The 17,978-nt window shown below is 34.0% G+C and overlaps 14 non-coding genes across 14 annotated transcripts; 7 read left to right on the top strand and 7 right to left on the bottom strand.

The window, feature by feature from the left end:
* Positions 1–368: 368 nt before the first annotated feature.
* TRNAQ-UUG (transfer RNA glutamine (anticodon UUG)) lies at positions 369–440 on the bottom strand. The gene has a single exon. It is a non-coding gene; the product is annotated as a tRNA-Gln (tRNA).
* A 1,550-nt stretch (positions 441–1,990) lies between these two features.
* On the top strand, positions 1,991–2,062 carry TRNAQ-CUG (transfer RNA glutamine (anticodon CUG)). The gene has a single exon. It is a non-coding gene; the product is annotated as a tRNA-Gln (tRNA).
* Positions 2,063–2,888: 826 nt separating this feature from the next.
* Positions 2,889–2,960, bottom strand: TRNAQ-UUG (transfer RNA glutamine (anticodon UUG)). Its single transcript has one exon. It is a non-coding gene; the product is annotated as a tRNA-Gln (tRNA).
* Positions 2,961–4,510: 1,550 nt separating this feature from the next.
* TRNAQ-CUG (transfer RNA glutamine (anticodon CUG)) lies at positions 4,511–4,582 on the top strand. Its single transcript has one exon. It is a non-coding gene; the product is annotated as a tRNA-Gln (tRNA).
* Positions 4,583–5,408: 826 nt separating this feature from the next.
* On the bottom strand, positions 5,409–5,480 carry TRNAQ-UUG (transfer RNA glutamine (anticodon UUG)). Its single transcript has one exon. It is a non-coding gene; the product is annotated as a tRNA-Gln (tRNA).
* Positions 5,481–7,030: 1,550 nt separating this feature from the next.
* TRNAQ-CUG (transfer RNA glutamine (anticodon CUG)) lies at positions 7,031–7,102 on the top strand. The gene has a single exon. It is a non-coding gene; the product is annotated as a tRNA-Gln (tRNA).
* Positions 7,103–7,928: 826 nt separating this feature from the next.
* Positions 7,929–8,000, bottom strand: TRNAQ-UUG (transfer RNA glutamine (anticodon UUG)). Its single transcript has one exon. It is a non-coding gene; the product is annotated as a tRNA-Gln (tRNA).
* Positions 8,001–9,550: 1,550 nt separating this feature from the next.
* TRNAQ-CUG (transfer RNA glutamine (anticodon CUG)) lies at positions 9,551–9,622 on the top strand. The gene has a single exon. It is a non-coding gene; the product is annotated as a tRNA-Gln (tRNA).
* Positions 9,623–10,448: 826 nt separating this feature from the next.
* Positions 10,449–10,520, bottom strand: TRNAQ-UUG (transfer RNA glutamine (anticodon UUG)). The gene has a single exon. It is a non-coding gene; the product is annotated as a tRNA-Gln (tRNA).
* A 1,550-nt stretch (positions 10,521–12,070) lies between these two features.
* Positions 12,071–12,142, top strand: TRNAQ-CUG (transfer RNA glutamine (anticodon CUG)). The gene has a single exon. It is a non-coding gene; the product is annotated as a tRNA-Gln (tRNA).
* Positions 12,143–12,968: 826 nt separating this feature from the next.
* TRNAQ-UUG (transfer RNA glutamine (anticodon UUG)) lies at positions 12,969–13,040 on the bottom strand. Its single transcript has one exon. It is a non-coding gene; the product is annotated as a tRNA-Gln (tRNA).
* Positions 13,041–14,590: 1,550 nt separating this feature from the next.
* Positions 14,591–14,662, top strand: TRNAQ-CUG (transfer RNA glutamine (anticodon CUG)). Its single transcript has one exon. It is a non-coding gene; the product is annotated as a tRNA-Gln (tRNA).
* Positions 14,663–15,488: 826 nt separating this feature from the next.
* On the bottom strand, positions 15,489–15,560 carry TRNAQ-UUG (transfer RNA glutamine (anticodon UUG)). Its single transcript has one exon. It is a non-coding gene; the product is annotated as a tRNA-Gln (tRNA).
* A 1,550-nt stretch (positions 15,561–17,110) lies between these two features.
* TRNAQ-CUG (transfer RNA glutamine (anticodon CUG)) lies at positions 17,111–17,182 on the top strand. Its single transcript has one exon. It is a non-coding gene; the product is annotated as a tRNA-Gln (tRNA).
* Positions 17,183–17,978: the final 796 nt, after the last annotated feature.

Here is a 17,978-nt window from a genome sequence, read left to right as displayed (position 1 = left end):
GATTGTTATTCAAAACGTCATATCTTCTGTCCCCATAATACACAATTTGATTCCTCAAGTTTTGTTTTAATGAAGGATTTCCAATTAAAAAGTTCCATCTTCCCCTTATCAATAACAGTAAGATTTAAGAAAGTAATATCTTGCATCAGCCCCCTGTGATGAGTTTGAGAAAACAGAGTCAGCTGGCAAAATGTCTCATTATTTTGAGCCATTTAATTTCCATGTTTTCTAAAAGTTCTATCATTTGCTCACATCGAATAGACTTTCAGAATACAATCAATAAATTAATGTTTCACTCTACCCGTGTTAGATTTGTGATATTTATGAATACACTTGACAAAAAAAGATTTGATCAACAGTCATGAAAGTGGTCCCACCGAGATTTGAACTCGGACCCTTGGATTCAAAGTCCAAAGTGCTAACCACTACACCATGGAACCTCCCATGTGACAAGGGAGCAAATTGCTGCAGCAATGTGAACATTTCAAAGTTTTTAATGTTCTACAGTCAAAGACCAACAGAATGTTATTACCTTTCTATTCTGTTCAACTTTTGCATATTGAACTATGTTAGGGAAGGATGTTGCCCAGAGGACTCAAGTAACGCTATCACTCTGTTGAACAGTACTTTTTATGTGAGATACGATTTTGCAATAAAAGATAAGATTCCCCCGTGAATGCAATCTCTTCTCTCAAAATGAAAAGCTCAACCTGGTACAGGTGGTTTGATGGTATCATGCTTAGCACTCTAGACTCTGAAAACCGGGATCTGAGTACAAATCACAGTGGGACTTATCTAAACTTTACGATTTTCTTTTCCATTCAGTTCTTAGAATTATTAATTGGAAAAACATCTCATTTACTTATAAACTTGTACATATCCACTTTACACGTATGTATCTCCCTATATCTTGCTATATGTCTCTGTATATTTATAGGACAACATAAACACATACATTATAAAAATGCATATAATTAGTAGAGGTGAAAATAATGAAAAGTTGTTGCCTCTCCACATTTGAAACATGAGCTTCTTCTCCTTACTCTTCTATATGTCATGAAATTGAGATAGTCACTTTTTACTCAATTTTGATCTAACAATATAGTTGATTTATACAAAGCATATCATATGATTTGTGAATAATCTTAAAAGAGAAAATTAGATCAGTACCTGTGAGGCCTCCAAGCAAAAGCGTTTGTTTCACGATTGCAGATCGACTGTTGAAAATCAGCATGAAAAACGTTTTATTTCACAATTTCCATACTAATATACAAAAAAAAATTGTACTATCTGAATGATACCGTCATTGTGGTTCTCTAGGTTTGATTTAAGAACACTTCTCTTTCAAAATGTGCTAAATTCGCCTTATCAATAGCGCAGAAAGCTTCAAAAAGGGATGCTGGGAATCAGGCCTCTGAAATGCATTTCAGAAAAACAGGATAGGATTTCTTAATGTCACACTATTTTGTGTAGGAATGTGATGTAAACGTATTATAATGTTTGTATTTCTGTAACTTGTTCAAGCTGATGGACGTTTTGAAAGGAATCAATAAGTGTCTCTTTCAACCTACTGGTGTTGGATTTGAGCTATCAATAAACAAAGATGACAGAAATGGAAAAGGTCAAGAGTAATAAAATAGTACCCCCAAGATTTGGACTGGTACCTTTGCATGCAAAGTCCAAAGTGCCAATCATTGCTCTTTGGCGCAGCCCATGTGAGAGACAAAGAAATGGGTGTATTAGTTTGGAAATGTAAAATGTTTTAATATGACACAGTCAAAGATGATCATTATGATATAACTTGCCTATCCTGATAAACGTTTGCATATTTAACACTGTTATGGAGAATGTATCTGAACAGAATCAAATCACATTATAGCTCTTTACACTATGAGCATTCAACAGAGATATCCTTTCATCAATGTAAGAAATGCCCCCGCACTAATGCGCTCTCTTTTGTCTCAATGGAAAAATGACTCATGTATGGGAGGGTTCCATGGTGTAATGGTTAGCACTCTGGACTCTGAATCCAGCGATCCGAGATCAAATCTCGGTGGGACCTACTTGAATTATGAGATTTACTATTTCACCCATTTCTTAGAATTTGGTCTTGGAAAAACATAACGTCAATGTTTTATACTGATACTTATCAACGTATAAGTATGCATCTATGTATACATAGCTATATCCGTCTAGATAGCGATAAGACTATATAAAGAAATCAAATATTCATAAACATATGTATTGAAGCTGAAAACTAAAAACTGTTGTTTCCCATCCACAATTTAAACATTAGGTTCATTTCCTCTCTCATCTATATGACCAGTAATGAGATAGTTAATTTTTGCTGATTTCTTATATGACAACATGCTTGACTTACACAGTGCATTTAATTGTGAATTTCTTTGAAAGAGAAATTCAGATTATTACCTTTGACACGTCTTTCGAAAGATTTTACTTTATGGTTATGGATTTACTTTAGAAAATCAGAGTGTAAATATATGTGTGTCTGAATTTCACGATTGTTATTCAAAACGTCATATCTTCTGTCCCCATAATACACAATTTGATTCCTCAAGTTTTGTTTTAATGAAGGATTTCCAATTAAAAAGTTCCATCTTCCCCTTATCAATAACAGTAAGATTTAAGAAAGTAATATCTTGCATCAGCCCCCTGTGATGAGTTTGAGAAAACAGAGTCAGCTGGCAAAATGTCTCATTATTTTGAGCCATTTAATTTCCATGTTTTCTAAAAGTTCTATCATTTGCTCACATCGAATAGACTTTCAGAATACAATCAATAAATTAATGTTTCACTCTACCCGTGTTAGATTTGTGATATTTATGAATACACTTGACAAAAAAAGATTTGATCAACAGTCATGAAAGTGGTCCCACCGAGATTTGAACTCGGATCCTTGGATTCAAAGTCCAAAGTGCTAACCACTACACCATGGAACCTCCCATGTGACAAGGGAGCAAATTGCTGCAGCAATGTGAACATTTCAAAGTTTTTAATGTTCTACAGTCAAAGACCAACAGAATGTTATTACCTTTCTATTCTGTTCAACTTTTGCATATTGAACTATGTTAGGGAAGGATGTTGCCCAGAGGACTCAAGTAACGCTATCACTCTGTTGAACAGTACTTTTTATGTGAGATACGATTTTGCAATAAAAGATAAGATTCCCCCGTGAATGCAATCTCTTCTCTCAAAATGAAAAGCTCAACCTGGTACAGGTGGGTTGATGGTATCATGCTTAGCACTCTAGACTCTGAAAAACGGGATCTGAGTACAAATCACAGTGGGACTTATCTAAACTTTACGATTTTCTTTTCCATTCAGTTCTTAGAATTATTAATTGGAAAAACATCTCATTTACTTATAAACTTGTACATATCCACTTTACACGTATGTATCTCCCTATATCTTGCTATATGTCTCTGTATATTTATAGGACAACATAAACACATACATTATAAAAATGCATATAATTAGTAGAGGTGAAAATAATGAAAAGTTGTTGCCTCTCCACATTTGAAACATGAGCTTCTTCTCCTTACTCTTCTATATGTCATGAAATTGAGATAGTCACTTTTTACTCAATTTTGATCTAACAATATAGTTGATTTATACAAAGCATATCATATGATTTGTGAATAATCTTAAAAGAGAAAATTAGATCAGTACCTGTGAGGCCTCCAAGCAAAAGCGTATGTTTCACGATTGCAGATCGACTGTTGAAAATCAGCATGAAAAACGTTTTATTTCACAATTTCCATACTAATATACAAAAAACATTTGTACTATCTGAATGATACCGTCATTGTGGTTCTCTAGGTTTGATTTAAGAACACTTCTCTTTCAAAATGTGCTAAATTCGCCTTATCAATAGCGCAGAAAGCTTCAAAAAGGGATGCTGGGAATCAGGCCTCTGAAATGCATTTCAGAAAAACAGGATAGGATTTCTTAATGTCACACTATTTTGTGTAGGAATGTGATGTAAACGTATTATAATGTTTGTATTTCTGTAACTTGTTCAAGCTGATGGACGTTTTGAAAGGAATCAATAAGTGTCTCTTTCAACCTACTGGTGTTGGATTTGAGCTATCAATAAACAAAGATGACAGAAATGGAAAAGGTCAAGAGTAATAAAATAGTACCCCCAAGATTTGGACTGGTACCTTTGCATGCAAAGTCCAAAGTGCCAATCATTGCTCTTTGGCGCAGCCCATGTGAGAGACAAAGAAATGGGTGTATTAGTTTGGAAATGTAAAATGTTTTAATATGACACAGTCAAAGATGATCATTATGATATAACTTGCCTATCCTGATAAACGTTTGCATATTTAACACTGTTATGGAGAATGTATCTGAACAGAATCAAATCACATTATAGCTCTTTACACTATGAGCATTCAACAGAGATATCCTTTCATCAATGTAAGAAATGCCCCCGCACTAATGCGCTCTCTTTTGTCTCAATGGAAAAATGACTCATGTATGGGAGGGTTCCATGGTGTAATGGTTAGCACTCTGGACTCTGAATCCAGCGATCCGAGATCAAATCTCGGTGGGACCTACTTGAATTATGAGATTTACTATTTCACCCATTTCTTAGAATTTGGTCTTGGAAAAACATAACGTCAATGTTTTATACTGATACTTATCAACGTATAAGTATGCATCTATGTATACATAGCTATATCCGTCTAGATAGCGATAAGACTATATAAAGAAATCAAATATTCATAAACATATGTATTGAAGCTGAAAACTAAAAACTGTTGTTTCCCATCCACAATTTAAACATTAGGTTCATTTCCTCTCTCATCTATATGACCAGTAATGAGATAGTTAATTTTTGCTGATTTCTTATATGACAACATGCTTGACTTACACAGTGCATTTAATTGTGAATTTCTTTGAAAGAGAAATTCAGATTATTACCTTTGACACGTCTTTCGAAAGATTTTACTTTATGGTTATGGATTTACTTTAGAAAATCAGAGTGTAAATATATGTGTGTCTGAATTTCACGATTGTTATTCAAAACGTCATATCTTCTGTCCCCATAATACACAATTTGATTCCTCAAGTTTTGTTTTAATGAAGGATTTCCAATTAAAAAGTTCCATCTTCCCCTTATCAATAACAGTAAGATTTAAGAAAGTAATATCTTGCATCAGCCCCCTGTGATGAGTTTGAGAAAACAGAGTCAGCTGGCAAAATGTCTCATTATTTTGAGCCATTTAATTTCCATGTTTTCTAAAAGTTCTATCATTTGCTCACATCGAATAGACTTTCAGAATACAATCAATAAATTAATGTTTCACTCTACCCGTGTTAGATTTGTGATATTTATGAATACACTTGACAAAAAAAGATTTGATCAACAGTCATGAAAGTGGTCCCACCGAGATTTGAACTCGGATCCTTGGATTCAAAGTCCAAAGTGCTAACCACTACACCATGGAACCTCCCATGTGACAAGGGAGCAAATTGCTGCAGCAATGTGAACATTTCAAAGTTTTTAATGTTCTACAGTCAAAGACCAACAGAATGTTATTACCTTTCTATTCTGTTCAACTTTTGCATATTGAACTATGTTAGGGAAGGATGTTGCCCAGAGGACTCAAGTAACGCTATCACTCTGTTGAACAGTACTTTTTATGTGAGATACGATTTTGCAATAAAAGATAAGATTCCCCCGTGAATGCAATCTCTTCTCTCAAAATGAAAAGCTCAACCTGGTACAGGTGGGTTGATGGTATCATGCTTAGCACTCTAGACTCTGAAAAACGGGATCTGAGTACAAATCACAGTGGGACTTATCTAAACTTTACGATTTTCTTTTCCATTCAGTTCTTAGAATTATTAATTGGAAAAACATCTCATTTACTTATAAACTTGTACATATCCACTTTACACGTATGTATCTCCCTATATCTTGCTATATGTCTCTGTATATTTATAGGACAACATAAACACATACATTATAAAAATGCATATAATTAGTAGAGGTGAAAATAATGAAAAGTTGTTGCCTCTCCACATTTGAAACATGAGCTTCTTCTCCTTACTCTTCTATATGTCATGAAATTGAGATAGTCACTTTTTACTCAATTTTGATCTAACAATATAGTTGATTTATACAAAGCATATCATATGATTTGTGAATAATCTTAAAAGAGAAAATTAGATCAGTACCTGTGAGGCCTCCAAGCAAAAGCGTATGTTTCACGATTGCAGATCGACTGTTGAAAATCAGCATGAAAAACGTTTTATTTCACAATTTCCATACTAATATACAAAAAACATTTGTACTATCTGAATGATACCGTCATTGTGGTTCTCTAGGTTTGATTTAAGAACACTTCTCTTTCAAAATGTGCTAAATTCGCCTTATCAATAGCGCAGAAAGCTTCAAAAAGGGATGCTGGGAATCAGGCCTCTGAAATGCATTTCAGAAAAACAGGATAGGATTTCTTAATGTCACACTATTTTGTGTAGGAATGTGATGTAAACGTATTATAATGTTTGTATTTCTGTAACTTGTTCAAGCTGATGGACGTTTTGAAAGGAATCAATAAGTGTCTCTTTCAACCTACTGGTGTTGGATTTGAGCTATCAATAAACAAAGATGACAGAAATGGAAAAGGTCAAGAGTAATAAAATAGTACCCCCAAGATTTGGACTGGTACCTTTGCATGCAAAGTCCAAAGTGCCAATCATTGCTCTTTGGCGCAGCCCATGTGAGAGACAAAGAAATGGGTGTATTAGTTTGGAAATGTAAAATGTTTTAATATGACACAGTCAAAGATGATCATTATGATATAACTTGCCTATCCTGATAAACGTTTGCATATTTAACACTGTTATGGAGAATGTATCTGAACAGAATCAAATCACATTATAGCTCTTTACACTATGAGCATTCAACAGAGATATCCTTTCATCAATGTAAGAAATGCCCCCGCACTAATGCGCTCTCTTTTGTCTCAATGGAAAAATGACTCATGTATGGGAGGGTTCCATGGTGTAATGGTTAGCACTCTGGACTCTGAATCCAGCGATCCGAGATCAAATCTCGGTGGGACCTACTTGAATTATGAGATTTACTATTTCACCCATTTCTTAGAATTTGGTCTTGGAAAAACATAACGTCAATGTTTTATACTGATACTTATCAACGTATAAGTATGCATCTATGTATACATAGCTATATCCGTCTAGATAGCGATAAGACTATATAAAGAAATCAAATATTCATAAACATATGTATTGAAGCTGAAAACTAAAAACTGTTGTTTCCCATCCACAATTTAAACATTAGGTTCATTTCCTCTCTCATCTATATGACCAGTAATGAGATAGTTAATTTTTGCTGATTTCTTATATGACAACATGCTTGACTTACACAGTGCATTTAATTGTGAATTTCTTTGAAAGAGAAATTCAGATTATTACCTTTGACACGTCTTTCGAAAGATTTTACTTTATGGTTATGGATTTACTTTAGAAAATCAGAGTGTAAATATATGTGTGTCTGAATTTCACGATTGTTATTCAAAACGTCATATCTTCTGTCCCCATAATACACAATTTGATTCCTCAAGTTTTGTTTTAATGAAGGATTTCCAATTAAAAAGTTCCATCTTCCCCTTATCAATAACAGTAAGATTTAAGAAAGTAATATCTTGCATCAGCCCCCTGTGATGAGTTTGAGAAAACAGAGTCAGCTGGCAAAATGTCTCATTATTTTGAGCCATTTAATTTCCATGTTTTCTAAAAGTTCTATCATTTGCTCACATCGAATAGACTTTCAGAATACAATCAATAAATTAATGTTTCACTCTACCCGTGTTAGATTTGTGATATTTATGAATACACTTGACAAAAAAAGATTTGATCAACAGTCATGAAAGTGGTCCCACCGAGATTTGAACTCGGATCCTTGGATTCAAAGTCCAAAGTGCTAACCACTACACCATGGAACCTCCCATGTGACAAGGGAGCAAATTGCTGCAGCAATGTGAACATTTCAAAGTTTTTAATGTTCTACAGTCAAAGACCAACAGAATGTTATTACCTTTCTATTCTGTTCAACTTTTGCATATTGAACTATGTTAGGGAAGGATGTTGCCCAGAGGACTCAAGTAACGCTATCACTCTGTTGAACAGTACTTTTTATGTGAGATACGATTTTGCAATAAAAGATAAGATTCCCCCGTGAATGCAATCTCTTCTCTCAAAATGAAAAGCTCAACCTGGTACAGGTGGGTTGATGGTATCATGCTTAGCACTCTAGACTCTGAAAACCGGGATCTGAGTACAAATCACAGTGGGACTTATCTAAACTTTACGATTTTCTTTTCCATTCAGTTCTTAGAATTATTAATTGGAAAAACATCTCATTTACTTATAAACTTGTACATATCCACTTTACACGTATGTATCTCCCTATATCTTGCTATATGTCTCTGTATATTTATAGGACAACATAAACACATACATTATAAAAATGCATATAATTAGTAGAGGTGAAAATAATGAAAAGTTGTTGCCTCTCCACATTTGAAACATGAGCTTCTTCTCCTTACTCTTCTATATGTCATGAAATTGAGATAGTCACTTTTTACTCAATTTTGATCTAACAATATAGTTGATTTATACAAAGCATATCATATGATTTGTGAATAATCTTAAAAGAGAAAATTAGATCAGTACCTGTGAGGCCTCCAAGCAAAAGCGTATGTTTCACGATTGCAGATCGACTGTTGAAAATCAGCATGAAAAACGTTTTATTTCACAATTTCCATACTAATATACAAAAAACATTTGTACTATCTGAATGATACCGTCATTGTGGTTCTCTAGGTTTGATTTAAGAACACTTCTCTTTCAAAATGTGCTAAATTCGCCTTATCAATAGCGCAGAAAGCTTCAAAAAGGGATGCTGGGAATCAGGCCTCTGAAATGCATTTCAGAAAAACAGGATAGGATTTCTTAATGTCACACTATTTTGTGTAGGAATGTGATGTAAACGTATTATAATGTTTGTATTTCTGTAACTTGTTCAAGCTGATGGACGTTTTGAAAGGAATCAATAAGTGTCTCTTTCAACCTACTGGTGTTGGATTTGAGCTATCAATAAACAAAGATGACAGAAATGGAAAAGGTCAAGAGTAATAAAATAGTACCCCCAAGATTTGGACTGGTACCTTTGCATGCAAAGTCCAAAGTGCCAATCATTGCTCTTTGGCGCAGCCCATGTGAGAGACAAAGAAATGGGTGTATTAGTTTGGAAATGTAAAATGTTTTAATATGACACAGTAAAAGATGATCATTATGATATAACTTGCCTATCCTGATAAACGTTTGCATATTTAACACTGTTATGGAGAATGTATCTGAACAGAATCAAATCACATTATAGCTCTTTACACTATGAGCATTCAACAGAGATATCCTTTCATCAATGTAAGAAATGCCCCCACACTAATGCGCTCTCTTTTGTCTCAATGGAAAAATGACTCATGTATGGGAGGGTTCCATGGTGTAATGGTTAGCACTCTGGACTCTGAATCCAGCGATCCGAGATCAAATCTCGGTGGGACCTACTTGAATTATGAGATTTACTATTTCACCCATTTCTTAGAATTTGGTCTTGGAAAAACATAACGTCAATGTTTTATACTGATACTTATCAACGTATAAGTATGCATCTATGTATACATAGCTATATCCGTCTAGATAGCGATAAGACTATATAAAGAAATCAAATATTCATAAACATATGTATTGAAGCTGAAAACTAAAAACTGTTGTTTCCCATCCACAATTTAAACATTAGGTTCATTTCCTCTCTCATCTATATGACCAGTAATGAGATAGTTAATTTTTGCTGATTTCTTATATGACAACATGCTTGACTTACACAGTGCATTTAATTGTGAATTTCTTTGAAAGAGAAATTCAGATTATTACCTTTGACACGTCTTTCGAAAGATTTTACTTTATGGTTATGGATTTACTTTAGAAAATCAGAGTGTAAATATATGTGTGTCTGATTTTCACGATTGTTATTCAAAACGTCATATCTTCTGTCCCCATAATACACAATTTGATTCCTCAAGTTTTGTTTTAATGAAGGATTTCCAATTAAAAAGTTCCATCTTCCCCTTATCAATAACAGTAAGATTTAAGAAAGTAATATCTTGCATCAGCCCCCTGTGATGAGTTTGAGAAAACAGAGTCAGCTGGCAAAATGTCTCATTATTTTGAGCCATTTAATTTCCATGTTTTCTAAAAGTTCTATCATTTGCTCACATCGAATAGACTTTCAGAATACAATCAATAAATTAATGTTTCACTCTACCCGTGTTAGATTTGTGATATTTATGAATACACTTGACAAAAAAAGATTTGATCAACAGTCATGAAAGTGGTCCCACCGAGATTTGAACTCGGATTCTTGGATTCAAAGTCCAAAGTGCTAACCACTACACCATGGAACCTCCCATGTGACAAGGGAGCAAATTGCTGCAGCAATGTGAACATTTCAAAGTTTTTAATGTTCTACAGTCAAAGACCAACAGAATGTTATTACCTTTCTATTCTGTTCAACTTTTGCATATTGAACTATGTTAGGGAAGGATGTTGCCCAGAGGACTCAAGTAACGCTATCACTCTGTTGAACAGTACTTTTTATGTGAGATACGATTTTGCAATAAAAGATAAGATTCCCCCGTGAATGCAATCTCTTCTCTCAAAATGAAAAGCTCAACCTGGTACAGGTGGTTTGATGGTATCATGCTTAGCACTCTAGACTCTGAAAACCGGGATCTGAGTACAAATCACAGTGGGACTTATCTAAACTTTACGATTTTCTTTTCCATTCAGTTCTTAGAATTATTAATTGGAAAAACATCTCATTTACTTATAAACTTGTACATATCCACTTTACACGTATGTATCTCCCTATATCTTGCTATATGTCTCTGTATATTTATAGGACAACATAAACACATACATTATAAAAATGCATATAATTAGTAGAGGTGAAAATAATGAAAAGTTGTTGCCTCTCCACATTTGAAACATGAGCTTCTTCTCCTTACTCTTCTATATGTCATGAAATTGAGATAGTCACTTTTTACTCAATTTTGATCTAACAATATAGTTGATTTATACAAAGCATATCATATGATTTGTGAATAATCTTAAAAGAGAAAATTAGATCAGTACCTGTGAGGCCTCCAAGCAAAAGCGTATGTTTCACGATTGCAGATCGACTGTTGAAAATCAGCATGAAAAACGTTTTATTTCACAATTTCCATACTAATATACAAAAAACATTTGTACTATCTGAATGATACCGTCATTGTGGTTCTCTAGGTTTGATTTAAGAACACTTCTCTTTCAAAATGTGCTAAATTCGCCTTATCAATAGCGCAGAAAGCTTCAAAAAGGGATGCTGGGAATCAGGCCTCTGAAATGCATTTCAGAAAAACAGGATAGGATTTCTTAATGTCACACTATTTTGTGTAGGAATGTGATGTAAACGTATTATAATGTTTGTATTTCTGTAACTTGTTCAAGCTGATGGACGTTTTGAAAGGAATCAATAAGTGTCTCTTTCAACCTACTGGTGTTGGATTTGAGCTATCAATAAACAAAGATGACAGAAATGGAAAAGGTCAAGAGTAATAAAATAGTACCCCCAAGATTTGGACTGGTACCTTTGCATGCAAAGTCCAAAGTGCCAATCATTGCTCTTTGGCGCAGCCCATGTGAGAGACAAAGAAATGGGTGTATTAGTTTGGAAATGTAAAATGTTTTAATATGACACAGTAAAAGATGATCATTATGATATAACTTGCCTATCCTGATAAACGTTTGCATATTTAACACTGTTATGGAGAATGTATCTGAACAGAATCAAATCACATTATAGCTCTTTACACTATGAGCATTCAACAGAGATATCCTTTCATCAATGTAAGAAATGCCCCCGCACTAATGCGCTCTCTTTTGTCTCAATGGAAAAATGACTCATGTATGGGAGGGTTCCATGGTGTAATGGTTAGCACTCTGGACTCTGAATCCAGCGATCCGAGATCAAATCTCGGTGGGACCTACTTGAATTATGAGATTTACTATTTCACCCATTTCTTAGAATTTGGTCTTGGAAAAACATAACGTCAATGTTTTATACTGATACTTATCAACGTATAAGTATGCATCTATGTATACATAGCTATATCCGTCTAGATAGCGATAAGACTATATAAAGAAATCAAATATTCATAAACATATGTATTGAAGCTGAAAACTAAAAACTGTTGTTTCCCATCCACAATTTAAACATTAGGTTCATTTCCTCTCTCATCTATATGACCAGTAATGAGATAGTTAATTTTTGCTGATTTCTTATATGACAACATGCTTGACTTACACAGTGCATTTAATTGTGAATTTCTTTGAAAGAGAAATTCAGATTATTACCTTTGACACGTCTTTCGAAAGATTTTACTTTATGGTTATGGATTTACTTTAGAAAATCAGAGTGTAAATATATGTGTGTCTGAATTTCACGATTGTTATTCAAAACGTCATATCTTCTGTCCCCATAATACACAATTTGATTCCTCAAGTTTTGTTTTAATGAAGGATTTCCAATTAAAAAGTTCCATCTTCCCCTTATCAATAACAGTAAGATTTAAGAAAGTAATATCTTGCATCAGCCCCCTGTGATGAGTTTGAGAAAACAGAGTCAGCTGGCAAAATGTCTCATTATTTTGAGCCATTTAATTTCCATGTTTTCTAAAAGTTCTATCATTTGCTCACATCGAATAGACTTTCAGAATACAATCAATAAATTAATGTTTCACTCTACCCGTGTTAGATTTGTGATATTTATGAATACACTTGACAAAAAAAGATTTGATCAACAGTCATGAAAGTGGTCCCACCGAGATTTGAACTCGGATCCTTGGATTCAAAGTCCAAAGTGCTAACCACTACACCATGGAACCTCCCATGTGACAAGGGAGCAAATTGCTGCAGCAATGTGAACATTTCAAAGTTTTTAATGTTCTACAGTCAAAGACCAACAGAATGTTATTACCTTTCTATTCTGTTCAACTTTTGCATATTGAACTATGTTAGGGAAGGATGTTGCCCAGAGGACTCAAGTAACGCTATCACTCTGTTGAACAGTACTTTTTATGTGAGATACGATTTTGCAATAAAAGATAAGATTCCCCCGTGAATGCAATCTCTTCTCTCAAAATGAAAAGCTCAACCTGGTACAGGTGGGTTGATGGTATCATGCTTAGCACTCTAGACTCTGAAAACCGGGATCTGAGTACAAATCACAGTGGGACTTATCTAAACTTTACGATTTTCTTTTCCATTCAGTTCTTAGAATTATTAATTGGAAAAACATCTCATTTACTTATAAACTTGTACATATCCACTTTACACGTATGTATCTCCCTATATCTTGCTATATGTCTCTGTATATTTATAGGACAACATAAACACATACATTATAAAAATGCATATAATTAGTAGAGGTGAAAATAATGAAAAGTTGTTGCCTCTCCACATTTGAAACATGAGCTTCTTCTCCTTACTCTTCTATATGTCATGAAATTGAGATAGTCACTTTTTACTCAATTTTGATCTAACAATATAGTTGATTTATACAAAGCATATCATATGATTTGTGAATAATCTTAAAAGAGAAAATTAGATCAGTACCTGTGAGGCCTCCAAGCAAAAGCGTATGTTTCACGATTGCAGATCGACTGTTGAAAATCAGCATGAAAAACGTTTTATTTCACAATTTCCATACTAATATACAAAAAACATTTGTACTATCTGAATGATACCGTCATTGTGGTTCTCTAGGTTTGATTTAAGAACACTTCTCTTTCAAAATGTGCTAAATTCGCCTTATCAATAGCGCAGAAAGCTTCAAAAAGGGATGCTGGGAATCAGGCCTCTGAAATGCATTTCAGAAAAACAGGATAGGATTTCTTAATGTCACACTATTTTGTGTAGGAATGTGATGTAAACGTATTATAATGTTTGTATTTCTGTAACTTGTTCAAGCTGATGGACGTTTTGAAAGGAATCAATAAGTGTCTCTTTCAACCTACTGGTGTTGGATTTGAGCTATCAATAAACAAAGATGACAGAAATGGAAAAGGTCAAGAGTAATAAAATAGTACCCCCAAGATTTGGACTGGTACCTTTGCATGCAAAGTCCAAAGTGCCAATCATTGCTCTTTGGCGCAGCCCATGTGAGAGACAAAGAAATGGGTGTATTAGTTTGGAAATGTAAAATGTTTTAATATGACACAGTAAAAGATGATCATTATGATATAACTTGCCTATCCTGATAAACGTTTGCATATTTAACACTGTTATGGAGAATGTATCTGAACAGAATCAAATCACATTATAGCTCTTTACACTATGAGCATTCAACAGAGATATCCTTTCATCAATGTAAGAAATGCCCCCGCACTAATGCGCTCTCTTTTGTCTCAATGGAAAAATGACTCATGTATGGGAGGGTTCCATGGTGTAATGGTTAGCACTCTGGACTCTGAATCCAGCGATCCAAGATCAAATCTCGGTGGGACCTACTTGAATTATGAGATTTACTATTTCACCCATTTCTTAGAATTTGGTCTTGGAAAAACATAACGTCAATGTTTTATACTGATACTTATCAACGTATAAGTATGCATCTATGTATACATAGCTATATCCGTCTAGATAGCGATAAGACTATATAAAGAAATCAAATATTCATAAACATATGTATTGAAGCTGAAAACTAAAAACTGTTGTTTCCCATCCACAATTTAAACATTAGGTTCATTTCCTCTCTCATCTATATGACCAGTAATGAGATAGTTAATTTTTGCTGATTTCTTATATGACAACATGCTTGACTTACACAGTGCATTTAATTGTGAATTTCTTTGAAAGAGAAATTCAGATTATTACCTTTGACACGTCTTTCGAAAGATTTTACTTTATGGTTATGGATTTACTTTAGAAAATCAGAGTGTAAATATATGTGTGTCTGAATTTCACGATTGTTATTCAAAACGTCATATCTTCTGTCCCCATAATACACAATTTGATTCCTCAAGTTTTGTTTTAATGAAGGATTTCCAATTAAAAAGTTCCATCTTCCCCTTATCAATAACAGTAAGATTTAAGAAAGTAATATCTTGCATCAGCCCCCTGTGATGAGTTTGAGAAAACAGAGTCAGCTGGCAAAATGTCTCATTATTTTGAGCCATTTAATTTCCATGTTTTCTAAAAGTTCTATCATTTGCTCACATCGAATAGACTTTCAGAATACAATCAATAAATTAATGTTTCACTCTACCCGTGTTAGATTTGTGATATTTATGAATACACTTGACAAAAAAAGATTTGATCAACAGTCATGAAAGTGGTCCCACCGAGATTTGAACTCGGACCCTTGGATTCAAAGTCCAAAGTGCTAACCACTACACCATGGAACCTCCCATGTGACAAGGGAGCAAATTGCTGCAGCAATGTGAACATTTCAAAGTTTTTAATGTTCTACAGTCAAAGACCAACAGAATGTTATTACCTTTCTATTCTGTTCAACTTTTGCATATTGAACTATGTTAGGGAAGGATGTTGCCCAGAGGACTCAAGTAACGCTATCACTCTGTTGAACAGTACTTTTTATGTGAGATACGATTTTGCAATAAAAGATAAGATTCCCCCGTGAATGCAATCTCTTCTCTCAAAATGAAAAGCTCAACCTGGTACAGGTGGGTTGATGGTATCATGCTTAGCACTCTAGACTCTGAAAACCGGGATCTGAGTACAAATCACAGTGGGACTTATCTAAACTTTACGATTTTCTTTTCCATTCAGTTCTTAGAATTATTAATTGGAAAAACATCTCATTTATTTATAAACTTGTACATATCCACTTTACACGTATGTATCTCCCTATATCTTGCTATATGTCTCTGTATATTTATAGGACAACATAAACACATACATTATAAAAATGCATATAATTAGTAGAGGTGAAAATAATGAAAAGTTGTTGCCTCTCCACATTTGAAACATGAGCTTCTTCTCCTTACTCTTCTATATGTCATGAAATTGAGATAGTCACTTTTTACTCAATTTTGATCTAACAATATAGTTGATTTATACAAAGCATATCATATGATTTGTGAATAATCTTAAAAGAGAAAATTAGATCAGTACCTGTGAGGCCTCCAAGCAAAAGCGTATGTTTCACGATTGCAGATCGACTGTTGAAAATCAGCATGAAAAACGTTTTATTTCACAATTTCCATACTAATATACAAAAAACATTTGTACTATCTGAATGATACCGTCATTGTGGTTCTCTAGGTTTGATTTAAGAACACTTCTCTTTCAAAATGTGCTAAATTCGCCTTATCAATAGCGCAGAAAGCTTCAAAAAGGGATGCTGGGAATCAGGCCTCTGAAATGCATTTCAGAAAAACAGGATAGGATTTCTTAATGTCACACTATTTTGTGTAGGAATGTGATGTAAACGTATTATAATGTTTGTATTTCTGTAACTTGTTCAAGCTGATGGACGTTTTGAAAGGAATCAATAAGTGTCTCTTTCAACCTACTGGTGTTGGATTTGAGCTATCAATAAACAAAGATGACAGAAATGGAAAAGGTCAAGAGTAATAAAATAGTACCCCCAAGATTTGGACTGGTACCTTTGCATGCAAAGTCCAAAGTGCCAATCATTGCTCTTTGGCGCAGCCCATGTGAGAGACAAAGAAATGGGTGTATTAGTTTGGAAATGTAAAATGTTTTAATATGACACAGTCAAAGATGATCATTATGATATAACTTGCCTATCCTGATAAACGTTTGCATATTTAACACTGTTATGGAGAATGTATCTGAACAGAATCAAATCACATTATAGCTCTTTACACTATGAGCATTCAACAGAGATATCCTTTCATCAATGTAAGAAATGCCCCCGCACTAATGCGCTCTCTTTTGTCTCAATGGAAAAATGACTCATGTATGGGAGGGTTCCATGGTGTAATGGTTAGCACTCTGGACTCTGAATCCAGCGATCCGAGATCAAATCTCGGTGGGACCTACTTGAATTATGAGATTTACTATTTCACCCATTTCTTAGAATTTGGTCTTGGAAAAACATAACGTCAATGTTTTATACTGATACTTATCAACGTATAAGTATGCATCTATGTATACATAGCTATATCCGTCTAGATAGCGATAAGACTATATAAAGAAATCAAATATTCATAAACATATGTATTGAAGCTGAAAACTAAAAACTGTTGTTTCCCATCCACAATTTAAACATTAGGTTCATTTCCTCTCTCATCTATATGACCAGTAATGAGATAGTTAATTTTTGCTGATTTCTTATATGACAACATGCTTGACTTACACAGTGCATTTAATTGTGAATTTCTTTGAAAGAGAAATTCAGATTATTACCTTTGACACGTCTTTCGAAAGATTTTACTTTATGGTTATGGATTTACTTTAGAAAATCAGAGTGTAAATATATGTGTGTCTGAATTTCACGATTGTTATTCAAAACGTCATATCTTCTGTCCCCATAATACACAATTTGATTCCTCAAGTTTTGTTTTAATGAAGGATTTCCAATTAAAAAGTTCCATCTTCCCCTTATCAATAACAGTAAGATTTAAGAAGGTAATATCTTGCATCAGCCCCCTGTGATGAGTTTGAGAAAACAGAGTCAGCTGGCAAAATGTCTCATTATTTTGAGCCATTTAATTTCCATGTTTTCTAAAAGTTCTATCATTTGCTCACATCGAATAGACTTTCAGAATACAATCAATAAATTAATGTTTCACTCTACCCGTGTTAGATTTGTGATATTTATGAATACACTTGAC

This window comes from Lissotriton helveticus, chromosome 4_1 (genome assembly GCF_964261635.1).
Source record: "Lissotriton helveticus chromosome 4_1, aLisHel1.1, whole genome shotgun sequence".
Classification (NCBI taxonomy): Eukaryota; Metazoa; Chordata; class Amphibia; order Caudata; family Salamandridae; genus Lissotriton; species Lissotriton helveticus.
Note: the sequence above shows the minus strand (reverse complement) of the source record. Positions and strands in the feature narration are given on the sequence as shown.